This window comes from Nomascus leucogenys, chromosome 17 (assembly GCF_006542625.1).
Source record: "Nomascus leucogenys isolate Asia chromosome 17, Asia_NLE_v1, whole genome shotgun sequence".
NCBI classification, from domain to species: domain Eukaryota; kingdom Metazoa; phylum Chordata; class Mammalia; order Primates; family Hylobatidae; genus Nomascus; species Nomascus leucogenys.
The window spans coordinates 12,420,082-12,435,475 of NC_044397.1; positions in this window are offsets into that span (position 1 = coordinate 12,420,082).

Consider the following 15,394-nt stretch of genomic DNA (forward strand, 5'->3'; position numbering starts at 1 on the left):
CTTTTAAACAACCAGATCTTGTGAGAACTCACTCAGTATCATGAGAATAGCAAGGAAGAAATCTGCCCCCATGATCCATTCACCTCACACCAGGCCCTTCCTCCAACATCTACACCATTTCACATAGTGAGTTAGAGCCACAAATTACAGTTTAATAAATTTAGAGAAAAACACCTTTTTTAAAGACCCCTCTGAGTTGCTAGATCACATCATATACAGGCAAGGTGAAATAAAACAACTATAATAAATATATAGTTCATTAATATAGTCTTTAAAGATCAGAGAACTTAGTGTTTTTTCTAATATGTGATCTTATTTTTAACAACAGCAATAGTAATTTTAATTATTTCCAAAAACTTGAATATGTGTAATTTGGATTCTAACAAATTAAGTAGTTTTCTTCAAGAGCGTATAGTTAAAAAAAATAAGCTTTATGTTCTTTTTTCACTGGCCATACAAATCATAGACATTCCAGATTCCTACCTTTTACAAGCATCTTCCCTCTGCTGCTTTTATTCTTCTTTATCCTCCTCAGGACCCTTTTGTTCTCATCTTCGCTGTCTTTTCTTCCCTTTTAGGAGAGTAGGGGTAGTTGAGGATTTGTTTTCCTTTTCAGAAATTTATCTGTTACTCATTGACAGAAATTCAGAATCACAAAACACTAAGAGATCAGTAATACGATAGCTGCTATTAAGTTGCCTTTAAAATGAGAGATATGAATGCAGGAGATTTTTAAGATGTTAGACTGGTGCTTTTTGATCATTAATGAACATACAAATCTCCTGGAGATTTTGTTAAAATGCAGAGTTTGGAAGTGGAATCTGATATTTTGCATTTCTACCAAGCTGCCAGTGATAGGGACCACACTTTGAGTAGCAGAGTAGGGCGGAGTGCTGTTTCTTTAGGAATGCACTCCTTCCTTGAAGAAAGTTGGGCTTCCCTTCTGTTCTTCCTTTTCTCTTTAGGAATGCACCCTTTCCTTGAAGTTTCTGAAAAACACTGAAGATTTTAATTGATTTTCGTTATTTTTCTTGCTGCTTTATTTCTCTGCATTTACTCCAGCAAGATTTATACAGCATTTGTGAAATCTACAGTTTCTCTTAGACATGAATGTTGTACTAGGGCCTGTGTCATGATATATCAGTGATAATGAGAAGATAAAACAACATTACTGCAATTCTCTCAACAAGATAATTATGTTTCGTTTTTTAAAACCAATAACCCCAAAAGCTATTTTCTAAACAGCTACTCTGTTCCAGGTACCATATATGGTCCTGGGGATCCAAAGCTGAAAATTACAGAATTCCTGCTAATAAATTAAGATCTAAAATTTGTTGTGATAAGTGTTGTAAGATACTGTAGTAGGGTATGTATAAATCACAGGGGAGAACAGAGGCATAATTTAACTTGCATATGGGGAAGAGTGAAAGGCCATAGAGAGGAGGTAAATTTTTAGTTGGGGCTTAAATGGAATGGTAAGGTTTTGCCTATTAGAAAAAGGAGAGAGAATATTCTATGCAGAGAAAACTGCACGTTCAAAGGTGTGGAGGCATTTGCTCTTGGGTAGTGGTTTTTGAGGCAGGTGTTATGCTCACCATTGACAAGTTCTTTACAGGAGAAATAAATAGAGTTACTGTGAGAAATACTATTATGTTATTCACAGTGACTAATACTTGAAATAAGAAGCAGGTAATTTTGAAAAAAGATAAACAGTACTTGAAAGCATAAGTGGACATTAAATGTTTTATAATTACTCTCCACACTACCTTTTTAAAGAAAGCTTTTGTGAAAGAAAGAAAAAGGGAAAGAATGTGTTTTCGTCACTTGTTAAAGAGGTTTCCATGGAAAAGCTGAATCTCAATTCAGGGCTCACTGATGGTGAAATTACTAGAGTGTGCTTCAGAAATATATCCTAATTTCTGAAGATTAGTGTCCCTGTGGAATTAGAGACCATTTCTAATGACTACGTATTTTTTAGGATATCTCCACATGCAGAGGGAAGGCTTCTAAAAGGCAAACTTTATATAGTCTGGGTTTGTTTCAGTTTTTTGTTTTTTCTATCAGCCACTTTGGCTGATAGATAACTTACTAGGGGAAGACTAAAAGCAAAACAGTACAGAACAAGCTTCAAATATAGTGAGCATTAAATTGATTTGTTTGTTACATATTTATATTGCACTTTTTGAACTGAACACCTTTCTAGGCTTTTAAAATAAAATGATGAAAAGATAAAATCCCTGACCCCAAAAAGCTCTATTCTAGTGTAAGCACAACTAAGCAATACGGGTTTTTGCTTGATTGGTGGTTCTCAAAGTGAGTCCACAGAGCCTTGGGGGTCCCTGAAACCCTTTCAGAGGCACCATGAGGTCAAAATACTGTTCATAATTACACTGAGATGTTATCTGCTTCTTTTCACTATGTTGACATTTGCATAGATGATTCAGAAGCCATGGTGTGTGAAACTGCTGGTGCTTTAGCACAAATATCATCTGTGACACCAATTCTTCTGTACCTTTGATTATTGTATTCTTACTGCCACAGACTGCAGGAGAAAAGAGAGAGAGAGAGATGAGAGAGAGAGAGAGAGAGAGAGAGAGAAAGAGAGAGAAAGAGAGAGAAAGAGAAAGAAATTTCTCTTAAGAATGTCCTGGATACCTATGTAATAAACCTGCACGCCCTGCACATGTACCACAGAACTTAAAATAAAATAAAATGTAAAAATAACTAGTTTTATTAAATCCTGACCTGTAATCCCAGTGCTTTGGGAGGCTAAGACAAGAGGATTTTTTAATGACAGTAGTTTAAGTCTAGCCTGGGCAATATAGTGAGATCCCGTCTCTACAAAAATTTTAAAAACTAGCCAGGCATAGTGGCCCACACCACACCTATAGTCCCAGCTACTCAGGAGGCTAAGGTGGGAGGTTTGTTTGAGCCCAGGAGTTCTAAATTACAGTGAACTATGATTGTGCTACTGCATTCCAGCCTGGGCAATAGTGAGACCCTGCTTCTAAAAACAATCTTAACCCTTGAGAACATATTTTTTAAATGTTCTCTGTGATTAAATGGAAAGTATGAATAAACCACTTCTGCTTCATACCAAAGTATGATAGTTGTCTCAAGGAAAAGCACATGTGTGATTGAGTCAGGAGCTAAACAAGCTGTCTTTTTTTTTTTCCCATGAAAAGCCATTTTTACTTGAAAGAATGACTGGCAGACTGGTGTTTTAGATTTGGGTATTTGGCAGGCAGTTTCTTGGATACGAAGGAAGTGAGTCTGTCATTTCAAAGAAAACTCAGGGTTTCTTGCCAAAGATAAAATCTGAGCTTTCAAGCAAAAAATTAGAATTTTGGAAATTTGTTTCTGCCACCATTTACTTTAGGGCATCCCAACACTTAAAGTTTTTCCTGAGATCAGTGGTAACATTAACAACTGTGATTCTGATATAGTCTAATAAAATGTGTCAACATCAAGGATATTTATTTAACTCAATGAACGAATACTTTCTAAATGACAGAAGCATGATGTTACAAAACAATGCATTGTAAAATATATGTTCAAAGTGCAAGAGAGACCAAAAGATTTTAATGTAGCAGAGTACAAAAATTTCATTGATACAATTTCAAATTTCACATTGCAGCTAACCTTTAAAAAAAACTACCCTTGTCAATTTTTGTAATAGTACTAAAATAATATGCACAGTAATCTACAAAGGCTATTAACATATTTCTCACTTTTTCAACTACATATCAAAGTGAGACAATTTTTTATTAATGTAATTCAACTAAAACAACATATTTCAACACTTTAAATCCAGAAACTGGTATGAGAATCCAACTGTCTTCTATTAAGGCCGACATTAAAGAGATTTGCAAAAATAAAAACCAATGCCATTCTTCTCACTTGTTTTGGAAAACAGTGACTTTTTACACACAGAAAATTATTTATACCAACATGTATGCAGTTTATCGTTGTTATTTTAAATAGATTTTAAAATAAATATTTTGTAATTATCTCAGCTTTAATTTCTGATACAGTAAATACAACCCATGTAAACAAAGGCTCTTTGGGGTTTTCCAGAAGTTTAAGATTGTCTTGGAAACAAAATTTGGGAACTACTGTATTAGAATACATTTATTAGATCAGGGAGCTCATGGGGGGATGCCAGGTTTGTAAGCCTGGGAAGTTTTCATTGCAGGAAGGGAAATGTGATTGGCATGGAAATGTCATGGGATCCTTGGGGTGTCATTTTTCTAGCTGGAAACCTCTGTGGCTGGTGGTACCTTTGCCTAAGTTTTGCTCAAGGTCTGCTGCGCTCTTTCAGCCCACTTGGCCTGACAAGCTGTGCTCAGCTCATGCTACCCGCCTGGATCCCACACCTGCCAAGGATTAGACAGGCACAGAGATCAGTGAGGGGTATATGGGCATGTGTGGGGTCCAGCCACTGTACACGAGCAGGCATTTGCTGGCTGCAGTAGTGTGGGCAGCTCCAGGTGCCGCCACAGGTGCCAGCACCATGGGAGGCTGTGAATGCACCAGGTGTACCACAAGCAGCTTCCACTGTGGGTACTGGGGAACATGGTGGCTCCTGGAAGCTTGCAGACACCAGGAATCCCTGAGCCCCAAAGAGGGTGTCATAGCCCTGGCTCAGGGAACTCCTAGGTCTGGGCTCCTTTAAGGGCTGCAGCTCTTTTCTCCTTGTCATCAGCAATGTGGTGAGTTGGGGGCATGTTTCAGCTCTGTTTGCATTACAGGTCTTTCAGTCCCACCATTTGGCAGATTCCGGGCTGTTGTCCCATGTCCAGGAAGAATGGGGTACATGGACAACTGGAGGGTAAGCAAGGTGGAGAGGGGCATCACTGAGCAACGGAACAGCTGTCAGGAGACCTGAAATGGGTAGCTCCTTCCTGCAGCTGGTAGTCCTGATGTCTGTCTGAGTTTGGTTGAGTCTGGGTTTTTATGGGGTCAGAGGGAGTAAATGTGTGCTTACTGGTCCATGGGCAGCTATGGACAGGCCCAGAAAGAGCACCATAAGTTCTCACTCCAGGCCAAGGACTTAATCTGGAAATGGCAGCCTAGGCCCCAGGCTTCAAGCTGTTTCTGGCTTAAAGGTGGGGTTTCACCAGGGACCCACCCCTTTCTGCCCAGGAGCCCATCTGCTTTTTGCCATCAACATTCAATCTATGGCACCAGGCCGTTCATGCTGAGGGGTACCTGCAGGCATGCACCAAGCTGCCCTCACCATCCCCCACCTCCTTCCCAGGATTATTGGCACCCAAAGCCCAGAGGGGGACAAGGCAGCAGAGGGCTGGCATGTCGGTGCTGCCCCAAGCATGTGCAAAACCAGCCGGGCCATGACAGTGCCTAGGTTGGACCACAACTTCGCTCTGCACTGGACCATGTGCCAGGAGTTGGGAGAGGCCAGGGAGCAGAAGCAGGCACTTCCAAGCCTGCAGGGGTGGGGGTGGGGGTTGTCAGGCCCCCCTGAGGGCACAGGGATGCCCAGGTCCAAAGCCACAGCTGGGTGACTGCAGCTACACCCAGTTCCTAGCCCCCGGCAGCTCTGTGGAGCATGCAGCCCCAGCCACGCCTCCCCTGCTGCAGCCGGCATCTTGGTAGTGGCCACTCCAGATGGGCCTCAACTCCCATCAGAAGGTTGAGTAAAGTTTCTTTATTTCAATGGTTCTTAAATACAATATTTATTAGAATCACTTAGAGTGCTTAATAAAACAGATTTCCTGGCCCAACTCTGGAATTTCTGATTTAGTAGGTCTGAAGTGGAACCAGATAATTTTTACTTCTAACAAGTTTCTAGGAAATACTAATGCTATTGGTCCAGGGACCACACTTTGAGAACCACTGCTTTGTGTAAATAAGTGAAGGAAGGGCCATTTGAAAACAGAGACTGCAGTGACTGCTGGTGCCAACTAACCATAGTAGCCAAATTTCATAGATTGAGGGCACAAGATTGCCCTTACCTTATATACCAGCGGTAAATTCAGAGGTCCCCAGGCCACTCGTACTCTGACCAGCTGGCTACAATTTCTGGATTCCCCCTAACACCTCAGGCTTAATTATTTACTAGAACAGCTCACACAACTCAGGAAAGTGCTATACTTATGATTATAGCTTTATTATAGCAAAAAGATACAAAATAGAATTAGCCAAAGGGAATGAGGCATAGAGTGAGGTTTGGAAGGGTCTCAAAACCAAAGCTTCCATTTTGTTCCCCATGGAGTCAGGATGAGTCACCCTTCCAGCATATTGATGTATGACAGTGCATAGAGACCTGCTAACCAGGGTACTCACTTGAGGTTTGTCCAGAGTTTTTATTGGAGTATCATCACATAGGCAAGATTGATTGAATCACTGTCCATGTGATTAAACCAAATCTCTGACCCCTTTATGCTCCGCAGATATTGAGCTAATATCAAGGTCCCAATCCTCTCATCACATGGCTGGTCTTTCTGGTGTTGCCAGTACCTATCCTGAGTCATCTCATTAGTGTAAAACATGTAGAGCCCACCATAGTATTAACAGGGTCCACCATGAATACCATAAACACTCCTATCAGTCAGGAAATTCCAAGGATTTCGAGGCTACTTCTCATAAACTGGGGACGGAGACCAGCCAAATTCTTTATTGTACTACAGAGATCAAACACATAGGCACTGAAATATAGACACCTGAATATGCATGTTTTGTATGAATAAATACTTCTACTCAGGAGTGGCTTGACACCAAGGTATTTTGAAACACAAAATAAATAATAAGTCCAGAAAAGCAGTTTGGGAACATTTTATGGGAGATCTTTGAAAACAGCCTAAATATTTTATTCTTTTAATAACAGCAAATCTTTACCTATAACTGTATATATTTGTTACCATACTGTTTTAACCTTAAGATTATGGCAATTCAAAAGATGTCAGGAAGAAGAATGTGATTTAACCACGTTTCTTAAAAATCTAACTTATATATTATTTGCATTTGGGCCAGTGAAAATTCTCTGAGACTAACAGCTTAACAAAAATAACAAGAACTGCCCTCATGCTTCCATACAAGTCAGTATCTGACTTCTTAGTTCTGATTACCTATTTAGCTCCAACCCCGGATTCTACATCTGCTTTTGTCTCTGTTAGCCAGTTACCCATTTTGTTTTCTGACTCAATTTTTTCTTTAGGATTTCAGCTTTACGGATCCTCCCTAAAATAGTTTTTTGCACCTCAACTTATCAATGTTCATTCTGACCCTTCAGCTTGCCTATGAGTGACCTCTCACAATTCCATCCTAACCAGCTACCTAATTATATCCTCCTATTATCAAGTTGACCACGCAGGACAAGAAATAACCAGTTCCATAATATTGCATTAATTTCTGCGTTCTTGCATTTTTCTTATATGCCTGCCCTTTCACTCCCTTACAGCTCTCAGCTCTCAGTCACATAGTGTTATTTCTGCCCTGGCACACTGCTTGGCCATGGCATGATGCATTGCATACAATGAGCACACTAATTCTATCACAATATCTCCATACTAACTACTTCTGATGAATTGACTATTATACTAATTTACTTTATTCCAAAAAACAGGGGTCTTTAGAATTGTGGTATACAATAATGAAAACAGCATCTGGCCTGGCTCCGAGAGATTCTGTACATGACTTAATTGCTAGGTGCTAAGTGATAAATATGAACAAACAAGCTCATAAAACTTATAGACCAATGGCTTAGAACTTGCTTCATTATAAACAATATCAGTTAAGTACTAAACACATCTGTATTACACATATCTACTTAATTATAGTCTACTAATATACTACTATATTGTGTATATTATAAAGCATATATAAACCAGAAAATAAAAAGGATAAATTAAATAATACTTGTATATTCTTCAAAATTTCTACTGTTTTTGGCTAACTTCTTATTAGATTTATAATATGGTTTGGATCTGTGTCCCCACCAAATCTCATGTTGAATTGTAATCCCCAGTGTAGGATGTGAGGCCTAGTGGGAGGTGATTGGATCATGGGGATGGAGTTCTCATGAATGGGTTAGCACCATGCCCTTGGTGCTATTCTTGTGATAGTGAGTGAGTGAGTTCTTGTGAGATCTGGTTGTTTAAGAGTGTGTAGCACCTCCCCCGGCAACCCCCATGCTCTCTTTCCTGCTCCAGCCACGTAAGACATTCCTGCTTCTCCCTTCACCTTCCACTATGATTATATGTCTCCTGAGGCCTCCCCAGAAGCCAAGTAGATGCTATCATAGTTCCCGTACAGCCTGTATAATCATATGCCAACTAAATCTCTTTTCTTTAAAAATTACTCAGCTTCTGTTATTTCTTTATAGCAATACAAGAATGGATTAATACAGAAAATTGGTACCAAGAAGTGGGGCATTGCTTCAAAGATACTTGAAAAGGTGGAAGCAGTTTTGGACCTGTGTAACAGGCAGAGGTTGGAACAGTGTGGAGGGCTCAGAAGATAGGAAGATGAGGGAAAATTTGAAACTTCCCAGAGGCTTGTTAAATTATTGTGACCAAAATGCTGATAGTGATATGTACAATGAAATCCAGGCTGAGGAGGTCTCAGATGGAAATGAGAAACTTATTGGGAATTGGAGCAAAGTCACTTTTGTTATGCATTAGCAAAGAGGTTAGGTGCATGGTGTCCCTGTTCTAGGGATCTGTGGAACTTTAAACTTGAGAGTGGTGATTTAGGGTATGTGGTGGAAGAAATTTGTAAGCAGTAAAGTGTTCAAGATGTAGCCTGCCTGCTTCTAACAGCCTTATCTCATATGTGTGAGAAAAGAAATGTCCTGAAACTGGCAACTTATATTTTAAAAAGAAGCAGAGAATAAAAGTTTGGAAAATTTGCAGCCCTGCCTTCCTGGCAGCCCCTCCCATCATCAGCCCAGAGGTCTAGAAGAGAAGAATGGTTTTGTGGGACAAGCCCAGGGTCCTGATGCCCTGCACAGTCTGAGGACACTGCTCACTGCATCCCAGCTGCTCCATTTCCAATTCCAGCTGTGGCTCACAAGGGCCCAGATACAGCTTGGGCCACTGCTTTACAAGGTGCAAACCATAAGTTTGGTGGCTTCCATGCAGCGTTAAGCCTGCAGGTGTGCAGAGTGCAGGAGTTGAGGCTTCAGAGCCTCTGCCTAGATTTCAGAGGATGTATGAAAACACCTGGATGTCCAGGCAGAAGGCTGCTACAAGGGGAGAGCCCTCAGGGAGAACTTCTACTAGGGCAATGTGGAGGGAAAATGTGGGATTGGAGTGCACACACAGAGTCCTCACTGGAGCATTGCCTAATGTAGCTGTCAGAAGAGGGCCACTGTCCTCCAGGCCCCAGAATGACACAGCCACCAACAACTTGCACTACACACCTGAAAAAGCCACAGATACTCAATGCCAGCCAATGAGAGCAGCTGTGGCAGCTAAACCCTGCAAAGACACAGGGGCAGGGCTTCCCAAGGCCTTGGGAACCCACCCCTTGCATCAGTGTGGCCTGGATGTGAGACATGGACTCAAAGGAGATTATTTTGGAGCTTTTAGATTTAATGACTGCTCTACTGGATTTCAGACTTGCTTGGGGCCTGGATCCCCTTTGTTTTGGTTGATTTCTCCTTTTTGGAGCAGAAGTACTTACCCAATGCTAATTCCTTTATTGTATATTTTAGGTAACAAACTTCTTCTTTATTTTACATGCTCATAGGTAGAAAGGATTAGCCTTGTCTCAGATGAGACTTTGAACTTTGGACTTTTGAGTTAATGCTGGAATTAGTTAAGATTTGGAGGGATTTCTGGGAAGGGATGATTGTATTTTGCAATGTGAGAAGAACATGAGATTTGGAGGGGCCATCAGCAAAATGATATGGTTTGCATCTGTGTCCTTATCAAATCTCATGTCAAATTGTAATCCCCAGTGTTGGAGGTGGGGCCTGGTGGGAGGTGATTGAATCATAAGGGTGGAGTTCCCATGAATGAATTAGTACCATTCCCTTGGGGCTGTTCTTGTGATAGTGAGTGAGTGAGTTTTTGGGAGATCTGGTTGTTTAAAAGTGTGTAGCACCTCCTTTCTCTTTTTCTCCTGCTGTGGCCACGGGAGATGTGCCTACTTCTCCCTTTGCCTTCTACAATGATTTTAAGTTTCCTGAGGCCTCCCCAGAAGCCAAATAGATACTGCCATACTTGCTGTATAGTCTGCAATATCATGAGCCAATTAAACCTCTTTTCTTTATAAATTACTTAGTCTCAGGTATTTCTTTATAGCAGTGTGAGAACAGACTAATATAATATGATTGGATTTTCATTGCTTTTACCTGATTATCTGGGTGGAAGAGAGGTCTAACCAGTAATAGTGAAAGTGTGATTTTTTTTTCTCATTGCTATGTAAATTTCATAGTCCCTTGCAGGGATCTTTTTAAGCCACTTAGATAAAGAATCCAGACTATCTCTCTCATTTTAACATAAAATGTCGTTAAGACATTGGTCCCAAACTGGAGTAAGTAAGTTCTCTATTTCCTGATCCCTTAGGCATGCAAGATGGGTACCTATCTCAAGGGCAACCATCCAAAGAGGCCTGACAGGAAGTACTCCAAACGCAAGTAAGTAGCTATGTCAGCCAGATTCCTTCTCTAGAATTTAAACTGGGAAACAGAATTTTCAAGAGCATGGCCTGTGGTAGCAGAAGCTGAGAGGACCTCCAGGAGGCACGTGGTGGTGAGACTTGTGGAAGCCATGAGGGAGGTAAAGATATGAAGAAGCTGAAGCTGCAAGGGAGATGAATGACCTGATTGGCGGAGGGCAAGATCGAAAGATGAGTTCCATAATTGCCCAAGAATGATGTACTCAGTCAATAAGACAACCAAATCAATGGAACCCCAATACTGTGTGGGCAATTCTACTACTTATGTTCCATTTCCACGAGCATCAAACATTTGTTCATCAGTTCCTGGGTTCCTATGGGGTCTTGCCTCCCTTGTTTGTCACATATATCGTTTTAATAAACTCAAACAATTTAAAGTAGCCTGTTACTGAGCAATAAACAATACCACCCACCTATCTGGGGTCACTTTTTAAATATTTGATTACTAAATAGTAAAAAGTCAAAAAAAAAAGGTACAGATGTTGGGGTAGAAGGGGTCTTTTTTGTTTGCTATGAGTTTAAGAGCTTTTTTCCAGTATATCCAGGTTAGGGGATATATTCAGTGCCTTTTTATTTGCACCCGTTTGGAGAGAATTCATAGGAGCGGGGCGAACAGAGCAAACATCACCCCTGGCAACAGGCTGATGTTCTTCCTCCTCTTTCTGAAGTTCAACTTGATCAAACTGAATGAAGCCATTCAAGAAATACCCATGATTGATGGGAATATCTTGAAAATAGGCAAACAAGTAGAACAGTTAGGTACACCCTTTTACAAAACCTATGAGTAATATTGTTTTAAAATCCATTTTGTTCTGTGGCAAGAACAAAATCATACAGAAGAGTATTAAATAAAAAGTCAAAGTCTTCAGCCCCAATGTCTAGTCCCTATTTCTACTTACCAGAGGTAATGATTCTTAACAGTTTCAGGCATAGCCTTTCAGAGTATTTATTTTTAAATACACACCTTTTTATACAAATGAACTTGTACTGAACATACTCTTTCTTTTCTTGCTTGCAGCAGCTATCTATTTCTATTAATACAAATCTGCCTCATTCTATTATCAGCTGCAGTGCATTGTATTTGGTAGTTGTCACATCATTTATTTAACCAGAACTCTACTGATGGGCAAGTAGGTTATTTCCAGTTCTCTGTTCTTATAAATAATGCAGCAGTGAACATTCTTCTACATGTATCTTTGTGTATTTGCATGAATATATTTATTGGATAAACTCCTAGAAATGGATTTGCTGAGTAAAGGGGATATGTTGATTTAAAATGCCATAAATATTGTGAAATTGCCATCCCAATTTGTTGTTTCAATTTACAGGAACCACGTTTAAGAAAAAAGTGATTTTCCCACACCTATACTAGACTAGATATTATAAAATCTTTTTATTTTTGCCAATATTACGGGTTTAAAAACTACTGTATTCATGGCCTGGCACAGTGGCTTACACCTGCAATCCCAGCACTTTGAGAGGCTAGGTGAGTGGATCACTTGAGGCCAGGAGTTTGAGACCAGCGTGGCCATAATGGCGAAACAGCATCTCTACTAAAAATATAAAAATTAGCCGGGCATGGTTGTGGGCGCCTGTAGTCCCAGCTACTTGGGAGGCTGAGGTGGGAGAATTTCTTTAACTCAGGAAGCAGAGGCTGCAATGAGCCAAGATCACACCACCGCACTCCAGCCTGGGCAACAGAGCGAGACTCTATCTCAAAAAATGTTTTCTTTTTCTCACTTTGGTTTTTTTTTGTGATTAACTTATAGTATGTTTTCCTGCATATACATATATTTCAAAAAATATTTATATATATTCAACAGTACTAGTCATTTGCCTTTGACTTTGGGAATTTTTGTTAGAAAGTCATTTCCCACTAAAAAATAACACCAAAAAATATAGCTTGTGTGTTCTTCTTTAATGATTTTATTTTTAATATTTAAATTTGGGGATGTCTGGAATTTATTCTAAGGAGGGATATTGGGATCCATTTCTTTTCCAGAAAAACCATACAGCCTCCCAACAACATGCATTACAAAACTATCTTTTCTAATCTTATATATATAATAAATATATCTTTCACGTCCTATATCCCTATATATATTTGGATCTATTTCTGATCTGACTGAATACGATTGTGCTGATATACCTACTCCTGTGCCAGTAGAAGCTATTTAAATTCCTATAGCTTTGAAAATGCCTTAATATCTGGTGGGAGTTATATCTGTTTCCTAGGGCAATTTGAAAGTAAGTGTAAAAAAAAATCATAAAATTAAGTGTAATCTTTGACCCAGCAATTCCATTTCTGAAATTTTTAACTAAGAAAATTTTAAAAGTATGTATAATTGAACAATATATAATTCAAATTTCCCCACGACCAACCAGGACATAGCACAAATTGGATCACAGTTAGAGTTCTAACTAGAGTAACGAGTCATTTGCTTGAGAATGGGAGAGTTTCCCTGGGTCTTTCAGTGCTAAAACCCAGGAAATCCTCAAGTTAAACTGGATGGTTGGTCACCCCCGCTACCCAAATATTTTTGGTTCTTGTTCCTTCTGTTCCTACATGTTCTCTAGCTTCAGAAACATTCCTCTCCATAAATATTTCTGGGAGATTCCTAAGTTTCATCTGTGCTCACACATGTGTGTTTCACATGAGCACACATAAATATTCATCTCTATTCCTGCTGACACTGCTATTGTTCCACCTGCATAGGAGTTCCCAATAGATGCTACTCTCTATTGTGTGCTACTTTGTTGTCAGACTTTCCTGCTTTTTTGGGTAGAGTGGGCATCACTGCCTCTCTGCTTGGTATAGTATTACCTATCTGGTGTTAAGAAATCTCTAAAGCTGTGTGACTCCAGTTACTCTGACTTTACTGCTGTTGCACATGTCTGTCACTCTATAACCAAGCACTGAGCCTCCAAGAGATAAACTGCCAGACTTCTAATCCTGAGAATAGTCTATGCCTTCTTTGTATGAAATATACAGAGACCACGTTGGTGGGGAGCTGCTAGAATGGTTCTCTGATCCTCCCAAACCTCAGTTCATCATTTGCTTGTGCTTGTCTGTGTAACTGAGTCCTCGAGCCTTCCCTCCTGAAAGGAGTTTTCAAGGGTCTGCCTGGTCACCACTTGGTTGACATTACATTCATGTTGTATTGCCTTCTCTGCTTATAGCAGTGAATTCCCAAATGCTTATCTTGAGGTTGCTACCCCTCATCTTTCTATATGTTCAATATTAGGAGAAAGCTAGATGTTCTTGGGGCAGAGACAAAACAGCAGCGGGGAGGTTAACCTTTATGCAGCTACTTTGGGGAGCTGGTAATCAAGTCATATCTAATATTTACCTACTGAAATCCATAAATAACAGAACGGTGCTTTTTATCCTACTTTTATCTACCATTTGTGATTGGTAGGTTGGGTATTGACCAAAATTATGTTGGAGGATTTACATAGTTTAGGTTAACTGGCATAAATCTTTTCATGTGTGGAGCAAGGTGAAAAGAAGAAAATATTAGAAATTCATAAGTGAAAAAAAAACGGTGGCTAGGAGACAGGACTAACATGCACCTCCCGCTGGATGGACAGTCCTGCTGGGACTCACATTGTAAAGTTTTGCTACAAGAACCACCAAAGAAGCACACCAGGAAAACCAAAAGAATTCACAGACCCTTTGAAGGAAGTGGCTTGCCACTGCAAACGCCATGAGACAGCCAAAAAACTGTGAGATCCCAAAGTGTGAGAGGGGAAAAAGTTGGCCTCCAAATATACATTCCCACTGGGGAACATGAAAATCCAGATCACAGGAGAAGCATTTAACCTTACCTAGAGCTGAAATAGATTTAGAGACCTGAGTAAACTACAAAAGTAGAAGCAGCAGGAAGAACCCTGTAGGCACTCCTGGTCCTCAGCTTGAGCCCCAGGGACCATTCATGGTTTTATCTCACACAGGTGTACAGAGAAGGGAAGGCAGCCAGTGGAAATGGGAAGGGTCCACAGGGTGAAGGAAATTCCTGCTGAACTTTGTAATAATTTTGACCGAGCATGACCTCTCCTGAGTAGACTCCAGGACAGGGGGTTGGGAGGTTGAGTGGTGAAAGGGAAGTGCAGATATGAGTGCAGAAGCTGCAACCTAAGGTGCAGGCAGGCAGAGGTGAGGCCTGAGACAGCTGCTTGCTTTCTCAGCTGGGAAGCTTGTAGCCTGGGACAAGATTTCAGCCTGGCTCACTGCTCTATGGCTCTGCCCATCACCTGAGAGGCCCCGGTACTCATTCTGGCCAACACGGGGCAAGATTATAGCCCACTTCTACTACTGTAGCTGGAGCTCTCTTGAAAGCGCCATCTCCTGGCTGGAGGTCAGCCAACTCAAGCCATTACAGAAACTCAGAACAGAACAATCCTGCTTCGAAGAAGGAGAAAATAAGAGCTAATTCTACTACCTGAAATACCCTGCCTCACCAGATGACCTACATCTGTCCACATGACTTTACTGCTAGCATAACCAGCATTTGAGAAAACCAGTGCACTAAACAAAACTACAACCAAAGACTATCACAGAGTCCACTTAGTTCCCCTGCCACTTTTACTGGTACAGATGCTGGTATCCATGGCTGGGAGACCTGAAGACAGATCACATCACAGGTCTCTTTGCAGACATTCTCCAGCACTAGCCTGGAACCCAGCCACCCCACTGGGTGGCTAGGCCCAGAAGAGAAATAAAAATCCCTTCATTCTGGCTCTCAGGAAG